General features: G+C 54.9%; 1 protein-coding gene across 3 annotated transcripts in view; it reads left to right on the forward strand.

Annotated features, from left to right (window-relative positions):
• Positions 1–10,462, forward strand: part of LOC127000656 (uncharacterized) — a 47,614-nt gene that overhangs the window by 33,350 nt on the left and 3,802 nt on the right. The gene's annotated exons all lie outside the window — the stretch shown is intronic.

The raw sequence follows: 10,462 nt of genomic DNA on the forward strand, positions 1-10,462 counted from the left end.
CCTTTTCGCCACGGCCCCCGCACGAGCCATGGAGACCCTCCGGGCTCACCTTCCTCGGCGCTGCCTTCATCATCACCTTCGCCATCCAGCCCCGGAGGTCATGGCAGGGCGGGGCGGCCGCCCCTAGGCCGCTGGTCGTCTTCAGGAAGGCCTCGAACCCCAAGGCCCTCATCAACGCGTCGTCGGTCCACGGCAGGGGGTGAGAGTCCTCGCCAGTCTCGTCCCTCAGCGCCCGGCAATCCGCACAGAAGCGCTGCGTACCGTCCTTCTTCATATCCAGGACTACCTCTGAGGGCCATGGACTGTCTCTCCGCTCATTCACCCCCTGCGCCGCCCGCTTGTTGACGGCGCTCTGCAGTTCCTCCCGCCTGGTCGGTGCGATTCGTCGGGGCGGGCTCTTGGTGGGCGCACTATTTCCCGCGTTGATGTTGCGCGTCACCAACCCCATCCGGCCCAGCAGGTCCAAACCACCCCCGCCGAACTCGTCCGTGCACCCAGCCAGGGTGTGGCGCACCTCCGTCAGGTTAGCGGCGCTCCGGTGCGCCACGTCCTCCGGAGGTCGGGCAGCGGCCTCATAGCGGGCAACTCCGCGCTCCCCGGCACCTCCTCTTGTCGTTCCACCTCCTCACAGGTGCCCAGCTTGGCACCAGCTGGTACTTTCCGAGCCTCGTCGGAGGAGTTAGCCACCAGCACTGTGGCTGACTCCTCTCCCGCTCCTTCGAGACTCCGTCCGGCTGCCACACCACCAGGCAGCTGCAGGCCCTCCGCGGACTCCACCGCGCCTTCCACTGGCACTGCGCCCGACCGGCAACACACGACCCTGTCCTTCGTCCCCGGGGCAAGGTGCAGTCGCTCCAACGCGACTACCTCTGCACAGCCAACCTCTGAGAGTAAAGGCGCTTGTTCGCGCAGCCTCTCCAGCTCCCGTCCACGGTCGGCACAGGCCTCGCCCTGCGGCAGGTAGTCGAGGCCCAGCACGTACGGCTCGTCTCGTTCGGCAACGTCCATCGGCCGGCGCTCCCCAGCGCTGCCTACGCCGATATGAGCCTCCACTGGGCCCTCAGACTGCACGCAGTGCCCCGTGACGCCACACAGCCTCTGTGGCGCTTCCTGGATCGTGTGGCGGCCAACATGTCAGGCAGCCCCAAGGTCCTCTCGGCACTCCCCGCAAGCGGCCGGGCCCGTCCACTGAGCCCCGTGGCGCTTTTGTCAACTGCAGCGCCTTCAGCCTCGCCCCAGCCCTGGGCAGCGGCTGGCATCTTGAACTGGGCCTCCCTATGCCAGCTTCCCGTCGTGCCTGCTGGCTTAAGCCTCCCTAAGCGCCGGGGCTGAGGGGCCACCCAGCAGGGGAGGGGGCGGGCCACGGGGGCTGCAAGCCGGCCGGCATGGCGGGGAGGGAGGCGGTGAGAGAGACAACGAGGCGGGGTTAATGAGTCCGACCCCAGCACCAGCTGGACCCAAGGGAGTGGCCTGACGGCTCCCCAGACCCTGCAGCCTCCACCGGCTCCGCCACGACGCCACCAGGCCTCAGGGCCCCCTTGCCAGCGGCCCCACATGGAGCCCAGCCAGCCACCCCGGCGCCCGCCACCACACGTGATTCTCTTGTTCCCTGCGCACCACGTTGCCACCTCTCTTCGCCGCCACTCCGAACGGCGGGAAGCTGAGGGGCTGCATTGGAGAGAGTGGACTACGTGACCTGCGCGCTGGCCGGCATGGAGGGGAGGGAGGGGGTGAGAAAGGCCCCGAGGCGGGTGGTGTTCCGGCTCCAGCACCAGCTGGACCCAAGCGGAGCGGCTCCTGACGGCTCCCCAGCTCCTCCTGCAGCCGCTACTGCTCCGCCACGACGCTACCAGGCTCCAGGGTCCTTCCCCAGGGACCCCAGATAGGTCCCAGCTGGATCGCCGCCTCGGAGCTTCTCCCTGCCAGGATTGAGCCTTCTTCCTCCGCGTGCGGCCTGCCACCTCGCTGCTGCTCCTCCACCTCACACTTCCTCTCTCAGGCCCTGAACCTCGCCTTCCAGGGTCTGTTGCATCTCCTCCAGCCGTTCAACTCCTCAGGCTGTCGCAGGCCCGGTCCGTGCGGCTGCATTTCCACTTTCAAAGACGAGACTGCTCGTCCGCCACAACCTCGTCAAGATGGCGGAGCCCTCTCTTCTGTTCGCGTGCTATCTCGTCTGAAGCGTCTGAGCCAGCTCGCGTGCCCTCTCTTCTTCAGCCCTCTGACCCTGCTTGCGTACTATCTGGAGCCTCGCTCGTCTGCCGTTTCCAGAGCCTGCTCGCGTGCCTCCGAGCCTGCTCGTCTGCTCCTCTTCATCCATATCCTGCATCATACCGGCCAGCGTGGCAATGATCCAGTCCATCTGCTGGCTCGGTGTCGGTTTGCCCGCGCCAGCCTTCGGCCTTGCCCGCCTCTCACCCTCACGGCGGTGGCCGTCCTGGGACGCCATGGCGGCATCGGCGTAACACATTGTTCACTGTTAACTTATCGCACTCCTATGACACCACCAGTTACGCCACCACCCCCGCTGCCGAACACACTCCACAGCACGGGCAGGCGGTGGCACCCTCCACTCCAAACCACCACACGCGGGTCGTGAACACTCCAGAACAGCGAGAGGACACCACACCGTCATTCCTGGGGCAGCCAACACACCACGAGGCAAACAAGGCAGGCAAAGAGGCTCAAAGTGTAGATTTTTTCTCCTTTACTGGACAGCTCAACAATCGCGTACAAGCACTGGTTCACAAGGGCACAGTACTCCCAGTACACAGAGGAGGGGCAGACAAAGCACGGGGCTCCCCAAAAGCTGGCAAGGGCACACACAGCGGACAGCACGTCTCTCTCTATCGCAGCTCAGTTCTCCATCTCTCCCGCGGCCCCGCCGGCCGCTCCCAGCCGGGCTGCTGCAATGCACCCACGCCCGCCAGCCATCACAGCCCTCCGCGCCCCTGAACTAGCACCCCCCACACAATACACAGATACTACATAGCGCAAATATACCCCTGGCGTAACATAATACGAAGGGGAGAGGACACACACACACACATTGAACATTTCTCCACCGTCCGCTATTAAAGCTGAAAAAATGCATGTGTCCTATCGTCTTTCGCCTCCTTTTTCTGCCTTGGCTCTTTCTTTCCTACTTTTGATAGACGACGGTAGCAACCTACGCGAGAAGAGAAAGGTTTGAAGGGGAATAATTTAGGATACGAAGGAGAGGAGTTAAGTTATTTGTTATACAGCTCGCAGAAAGGGGTTATAGAGGATCGAATTCAACATGTTATCCCTTAAACGAGATTGCAACGTTTTTCTTTTGTTTTGGTGAGCTTAAGTTATTATTATTATTAGGAGTTGCATGCGTCGTTGTCAGCCTATAACACTCCGCATCAGTAGTCAAGAAAGTGGGCAACAGATGGCATGAGTTCTACTAGAGACTTGCATTTTTATACATTACAGGCGGAACACATTGTCTGCACGTGACGTCACACAACACTCTCCTCTTCCTCCTCCTCCTCCTCCGCCTCCTTTTTTCGTTTTCTTCCTTCATTGAAAAATATAAATGTTTGGTTTTGTTCTGTCCTCATTTTTCTTTTTACTTTCTCCTCCTCATTTATCATTCTTCCTTCTTCCTTCTCTTCCCCTCCTCCTCAAAGGGTCAAAGGTGCGGAGACGAGCACTTAGCAATGACAAAAGTGCAGCTAAAGCACATGCACCCTTTTAAACTGTACCTTCAGTGGTCCAGTTTAAAGGACTGACTCATTCAACAAACTTCGACTGCCACGTCCTCCATCTTAACATTCCTTCTACAGAAATGTAAAGTCTTATGGCGACACATTTATGGAACTTTCTTTCAGAGTTAGGGGCATACTACCCAGTCTGGACCATAGGGAGCCTATTAGGGTGGCCATTATTGCAAAATTTCCAAAAAGGAGGACAATGGTAACGATGCCGTATATGATATATATATATATATATATATATATATATATATATATATATATATATATATATATATATATATATATATATATATATATATATATATATATATATATATATATATATATGAATGTAAATAAAACTTTTCACTTCTAATGAAACTGACAAAAACAAATAGATCTTACTGCACAAAATAAAATCAAGTTGTGTCCTCCCCTTGATGCCCTGGAGGTTTATTTGTTGTATTTTTATCCTCTACCAGCCAGCTCCAATAGTTTCTTGTTCGCTGCAAATATCTTGTACATGGGCTACTGCCCAGTCTTCCCTTTATACTTCCTATCTCCACAGCTTTTAGCGGACAGAGTAATACAAAAGCATAGAAACTCCATCCTCTCTGCTGTTAGGCAATGAATCCAAACTCTTTGGTCCAGTCAGAAAGTTAAACGACGTCTTTCTTTTCGGCATTTTTAGACTCCTCAAATCGTAAATTAATTGCTCAACCACACTGTATCGTGTCCGACTCACGACTATTATGGGCCGCGCCGCCGCTGTGAGAGATGTAACTCACGCAGTCACAACGTTGGTTGGACCATGCAGGTTAGCCCTGTCTACTGTCTACCGAGTGTCCGATTGGTGGCTGCCGACCTTGGCCTCTGGTGTACTCCCAGATATTCTAATTAATGGCAGCATTATTGTATGTCTAAGGTAATTTATTTATTTATTTATTTATCTATTTACTTTATTAAGTTTATTCATTTTTAGCTTTATTCTTATTTATTTATTTATCTATTGATTCATTTATTTATCTTTGTCTCACCCCAAGAAAGGAGGATATTCCACGTCCGGTGTGGGATAGCCACGGAGCATGGTGTCAAAGAGGACTGTCCGGGCGTAAAGCCGACGTCTGGTCACCCTCGAGAGCTCATTGATAATCATGCAAACCCAAGCAACCCTCTCTCTCTCCAAGAGATTTGCACAAATTTCAGCTATCGGATAGATGGAGATGCCCTTTAACGTAGACAAGTGCCAGGTCCTCTGCTGGAACAAGAAATAAGAAGTTTCGATAAACGAAATGGGCGGCGTTAAACCTACAAGCGTTCAATATGTTACGACCTAAATAAAATCGCGTCAAACCCTCAAATTCTCACATCAATACCGATGCAGCAACAAAGCGAACAGAATGTTGGGCTTCATTAAAAGAAACCTTTTATTCAAGAATAAAGATGTAATACCCATAACAGAGCACGAACGAAGGGGCCGTATTGCTCCACAGAGCGGAAGTATTACATCTTTATTCTTGAATAAAAAGTTTTTAATGTAGAAGCCCATAACATTCTGTTCGCTTTATTTGCTGCATCGGATACATTGATGGAGAATTTGAGGTTTGACGCGATTTTGACCCCCAGGTGGTCCTAACATATTGAACGTTGTGAGTTTAACGCCACCATTCTGTTATCGAACTTGCATTCTTGCTCAACTTAGCAACGGCACTCTGTCTACGTTAAAAGCATCTCCCATCTATCCGACCGCTTGAAATACCCCAGTGCACCCTGAGAGAGAGAGAGAGAGAGAGAGAGAGAGAGAGAGAGAGAGAGAGAGAGAGAGAGAGAGAGAGAGAGAGAGAGAGAGAGAGAGAGAGAGAGAGAGAGAGAGAGAGAGAGAGAGAGAGAGAGAGAGATTTACATAGGTTTACATGATGCTCAGCCGACAGAGCTCCTAGGGTGGCCAGATCAACTGGCTTTGCCGCCGGGATGTCCCTTTGAGCACCTTAACCTCCATCCGGCGCAACCTCACGCCGGACGTGCATTTGTCCTCCTTTCTGGGGTGAGACAAAAAGATAAATGAATCAATAGATAAATAAATAAATAAGAATGAAAATACAAAAAATGAATAAACTTAATAAGTAAATAGATAAATAAATAAATAAATAAAATTACTCAGGACATACAATGCCGCACAATTAGAATATCTGGGAGTTCGAGGCCAATGGCAGCCACAATCGGACACTCGGTAGACAGTAGATGAACCGTGCTTAACCAACCAATTGTGACTGCGAGTTGCTAATCTCTCACAAAGTGGTGGTGCGGCCCAGTCGAGTCGGACACGACACAGTGTGGTTGAGCAATTAATTTAGATTTGAGGAGTCTAAAACGCCGAAAAGAAAGACGTCGTTTAACTCTGACTGGACCCAAAGAGTTTGGATTCATTGCTAAAACAGCAGAGAGGATGAGTTTACAAGTAGTACACTCTGTCGCTGTGCTGTGGAGATAGGAAGTATAAGTGGAAGACTGCAGTAGCTCATGTACAAGATATTTTTTGGCGAATAAGAACGGCTGGAGTTGGCTGGTAGAGGATAAAATACAACAAATAAACCTCCAGGCATCAAGGGGAGGATACAACTAGGTTTTATTTGTGCAGTAAGATTCATTTAGTTTTGGTCAAGCTCTATTGAAGTGAAAGTTTTATTTATTCATATATATATATATATATATATATATATATATATATATATATATATATATATGCAGGTATATATATATATATATATATATATATATATATATATATATATATATATAATGATTTGCAGTGTCCTCCTTTTGAAATTTGCAAATGGCCACCTCATTAGCTCCTATGGTCTGTGACTGGGTAGTATGCCCCTAACTCTGAAAGAAAGTTCCATAAATGGCTGCCAAGATTTCATTTCTGCTTTAAAGGAATGTTAAGATGAGGACGTGGTGGTCGAGTTTGTTGAATGAGTCAGTCACTTAAACTGACCACTGAAAGGTACGGCTGGGCGTATGCTAGTTGCGCATGGCTGCTAAGTGCTCGTTCTGCACCTTTGACCCTTTGAGGAGGAGGAAGAGAAGGAAGAGGAAGAATGATAAATGAGGAGGAGAAAAGTGAAAAGAAAATGAGGACAGAACAAAAACATTTATATTTTTCAGCCAAGGAAGAAACGAAAAAAGGAGGCGGAGGAGGAGGAGGAGGAAGAGGAGGAGTGTTGTGTGACGTCACGTGACAATGTGTTGCCTGTAATGTGGCAAATGCCGGTAAGTCTCTGTAGAACTCCTGCTGCCATCTGTTGCCCACTTTTGGACTACTGATGCGGAGTGTTAAGGCTGACAACGACGCAGCAACCCACAATACACAACTAAGCCACCAAAACAAAAGAAAAACGTGCTGCAATCTCGTTTAAGGATACCATGTTGAATTCGATCCTTATAACCCCTTCTCGCGAGCCAGCAACAACAACTAACTCCTCTCCTTCGTATCCTAAATTATCTCTTCAAACTCTCTGCAAAGTTGCTACTATGTCTATCAGTAGGAAAAGAAAGGCAAGGTAAAAGGAGGTGAAAGACGATAGGACATGACAGCTTTAATAGCGGACGGTGAGAAATGTTCAGTGTGTGTGTGTGTGTCCTTCCCTTCGTATTGTTACGCCAGGGGCATTTGAAGGTAAGATCTGTGTATTGGGAAGTGTTCAAGTGGAGGGCTGTGATGGCTTATGGCGTGGTGCATTGCAGCAGCCTGGTCAGAGCGGCTGGCGGGGCTGCGACAGATGGAGAGAACTGAGCTGTGATAGAGGAGAGACGTGCTGTCTGCTGTGTGCTTGCTAGCTTTGGGAGCCCTGTGCTTTGGTCTGCCCTCCTGTGTACTGGGAGGCTGTGCCTTGTGAACCAGTGCTTGTACGGTGTTGAGCTGTCCAGTAAAGGAGAAAAATCTCACACTTTTGGAGCCTCTTTTGCCCTGGGTTTTGTTTGCCTTGTGGTAAAGTTGGCTGCCCCTGGGGAATGACGGTGGTGTCCCTGCTGTTCTGGGTGTCTACGACCTGCGTGTGGTGGTGGTTTGGGAGGGAGGTGCCACCGCCTGCCCGTGCTGTGGAGTGTGTTCAGCGGGGGGTGGTAGCAACAGTGGTGTCATAGGAGTGCGATGTTAACAGTGAACAATGTTGCTGCTGCCGCCATGGCGTCCCAGGACGGCTGCCGTGAGGTGGAGGAGGCAGGCTGAGGCTGGCGCGGGCAAAACTGGACACCGAGCCAGCAGATGGACTGGACTACGCGCTGGCCGGTGGCGTGATGCAGGATATGGATAAGAGGGTTGCATTTGAGCAGGCTCGGAGGTGGGCACGCGGAGCAGGCTCGGAAGGCATTTACAGGCCTGGGGGTACGCAAGCAGGGTCAGAGGGCTGAAGAGAGGCACGCGAGCTGCCCAGACGCTGGGACGAGAGATAGCACGCGAACAGAAGAGAGGGCCTGCCATCTGACGAGAGGTTTATGGAGCAGTCTCTCGTTCCTGAAAGGGAAATGCAGCCGTGCACGGACTGGCTCCAGACAGCCTTGAGAGCGAACGGCTGAGGAGACGCAGACCCTGGAAGGCGAGGGTCTAGGGCCTGAGAGAGGAAGTGGAGGTGAGGAGCAGCAGCGAGAGGCAGGCTGCACGCGGAGGGGAAGAAGGCTCAATCTTGGCGGGAAGCCTGAGGCGGCGATCCAGCTAGACTGCATTCAGTCCCTTGGAAGGACCTCCCTGGAGCCCAGAAGGCCGTGGCGGGAGCGAGAAGGCTGCAGGAGGCTGGGGAGCTGTCGAGCTGCCCCTTTGGGTCCAGCTGGTGCTGGAGCTGGAACACTCCACCCCGCCTCGTGGCCTTCTCACCCTCCCTCCCTCCATGCCGGCCAGCTCGCAGGTCACGTCCACTTCTCTTCCAATGCAGCCCTTTCAGCTTCCCCGCCGCCTGGAGTGGCGGCGGTAAGAGAGCGTGGCAACGTGGTGCGCGGGGAACAAGGAGAATCACGTGGTGGTGGCGGCGGGCGCCGGGGCAGGCTGGTTGGGCCCATGTGGGGGCCGCTGGCAAGGGCCCCTGAGGCCCAGGGCGTCGTGGCGGAGCCGGTGGAGGCTGCCGTAGGAGTCTGGGGAGCCGTCGGAGCTGCTCCCTTGGGTCCAGCTGTTGGGGTCAGACCCATTAACCCCGCTTTCCCCGTTGCCTCTCTCACCGCCCCTCCCGCCATGCCGGCTATCGCAGCCCACGTGGCCCGCCCCTCCCTGCTGTGGTCTCAGCCTCCGGCGCTTAGGGAGGCTTGCCGCGGGACACGACGGAAGCCGGCATAGAGGCCCAGGTTCAAGATGCCAGCCGCCGCCCAGGCTGGGGCGCGAGGCTTCGAGAAGGCGCCGCTGCAGCTGGACAAAAGCGCTACGGGGCTCAGTGGACGGGCCCGGCCGCTTGGTGGGAGCGCCGAGAGACCTGGGGCGGCCTGACATGCTGGCCGCCAGACGATTCCAGGAAGCGCCACAGAGGCCGTGTGGCGTCACGCCGGGCACTGCGTGCAGTCTGAGGGCTCCAGTGGAGGCTCATATCGGCGGTAGGCAGCGCTGTGGAGTGCCGGCCGACGGACGTCGCTGATCGAGACGAGTTAGTGTGCTGGCCCTCGATCACCTGACGCAGGGCGAGGCTCGGGTGCCGATTGTGGACGGGAGCTGGAGAGAGGCTGCGGACAAGCTGCCTTTGTTTCAGAGGTTGGCTGCAGAGGTAGTCACGGTGGAGCGATCGCACCTGCCCTGGGGACGGAGGGCAGGGTCGTTGCCGGTCGGGCGAGGTGCCAGCGGAAGGCGATGGAGTCCACGGAGGGCCTGCAGGCTGCCCAGGGTGGGCAGCCGGACGGGAGTCTCGAAGGAGCGGGGTAGAGTCAATACGCTGGTGGTACACCTGACGAGGGCTCTGAGTACCTGCTGGTGCCAAACTGGGCAATTTGGGTGAGGAGGAGGAACGACAGCAGAGGTGTCGGGGAGCGCGGAGTTGGTCAGTCGTGGGAGGCCGCCGCCCGACTCCTGAGGCGATCTGGCGCACCGAGCGCCGTCACCTGTCGGAGGCGCAGACGGAGGTGTAAGCCACACCCTGGCTGGGTGCGCGGACGAGTTCAGGGGGTGGCTTGGACCTGCTACCGCACGGTGTTAGTGAAGCACAACATCAACACAGGAGATAGTGCGCCCACCAAGAGCCCGCCCTGACGAATCACACCAGCCAGGCGGGAGGTCTCGCAGAGCGCCGTCAACAAGCGGGCGGCGCAGGTGAATGAGCGAGACAACCATGGCCCCAGAGGTAGTCCTGGATATGAAGAAGGATCGGCAGCGTAGCGTCGCGCGGATTGCCGGGCGCTGAGGGGACGAGATCAAGGAGGACTCGCACCCCCGTCGTGGACCGACGACGCGTTGATGAGGGGCTCTAAATTCTGAGCCCTGAACATCGCACCAGCGGCCTAGGGGCGGCCGCCCCTGCCCCTGCCGCGACCTGGGGCTGGATGGCGAAGGTGAGATGAAAGGCAGCGCCGAGGAAGGTGAGCCCGGAGGGTCTCCCTTATGGCTCGTGCGGGGCCGTGGCGAAAAGTACAGGGCGCAGTCGGTGCCTCGGGGAGCGGAGACGCGTTCCTTCTCGACCGGCCGGGAGCCCCGACGCCCTCCAGCCGTGCTGTGACCGTGGCTGGGGTCTGGCCACTGCTCGAGCAAATGCCCAGGCCCAGGGACACGGTGC

The sequence above is a fragment of the Eriocheir sinensis genome, chromosome 19, assembly GCF_024679095.1.
Source record: "Eriocheir sinensis breed Jianghai 21 chromosome 19, ASM2467909v1, whole genome shotgun sequence".
Classification (NCBI taxonomy): Eukaryota; Metazoa; Arthropoda; class Malacostraca; order Decapoda; family Varunidae; genus Eriocheir; species Eriocheir sinensis.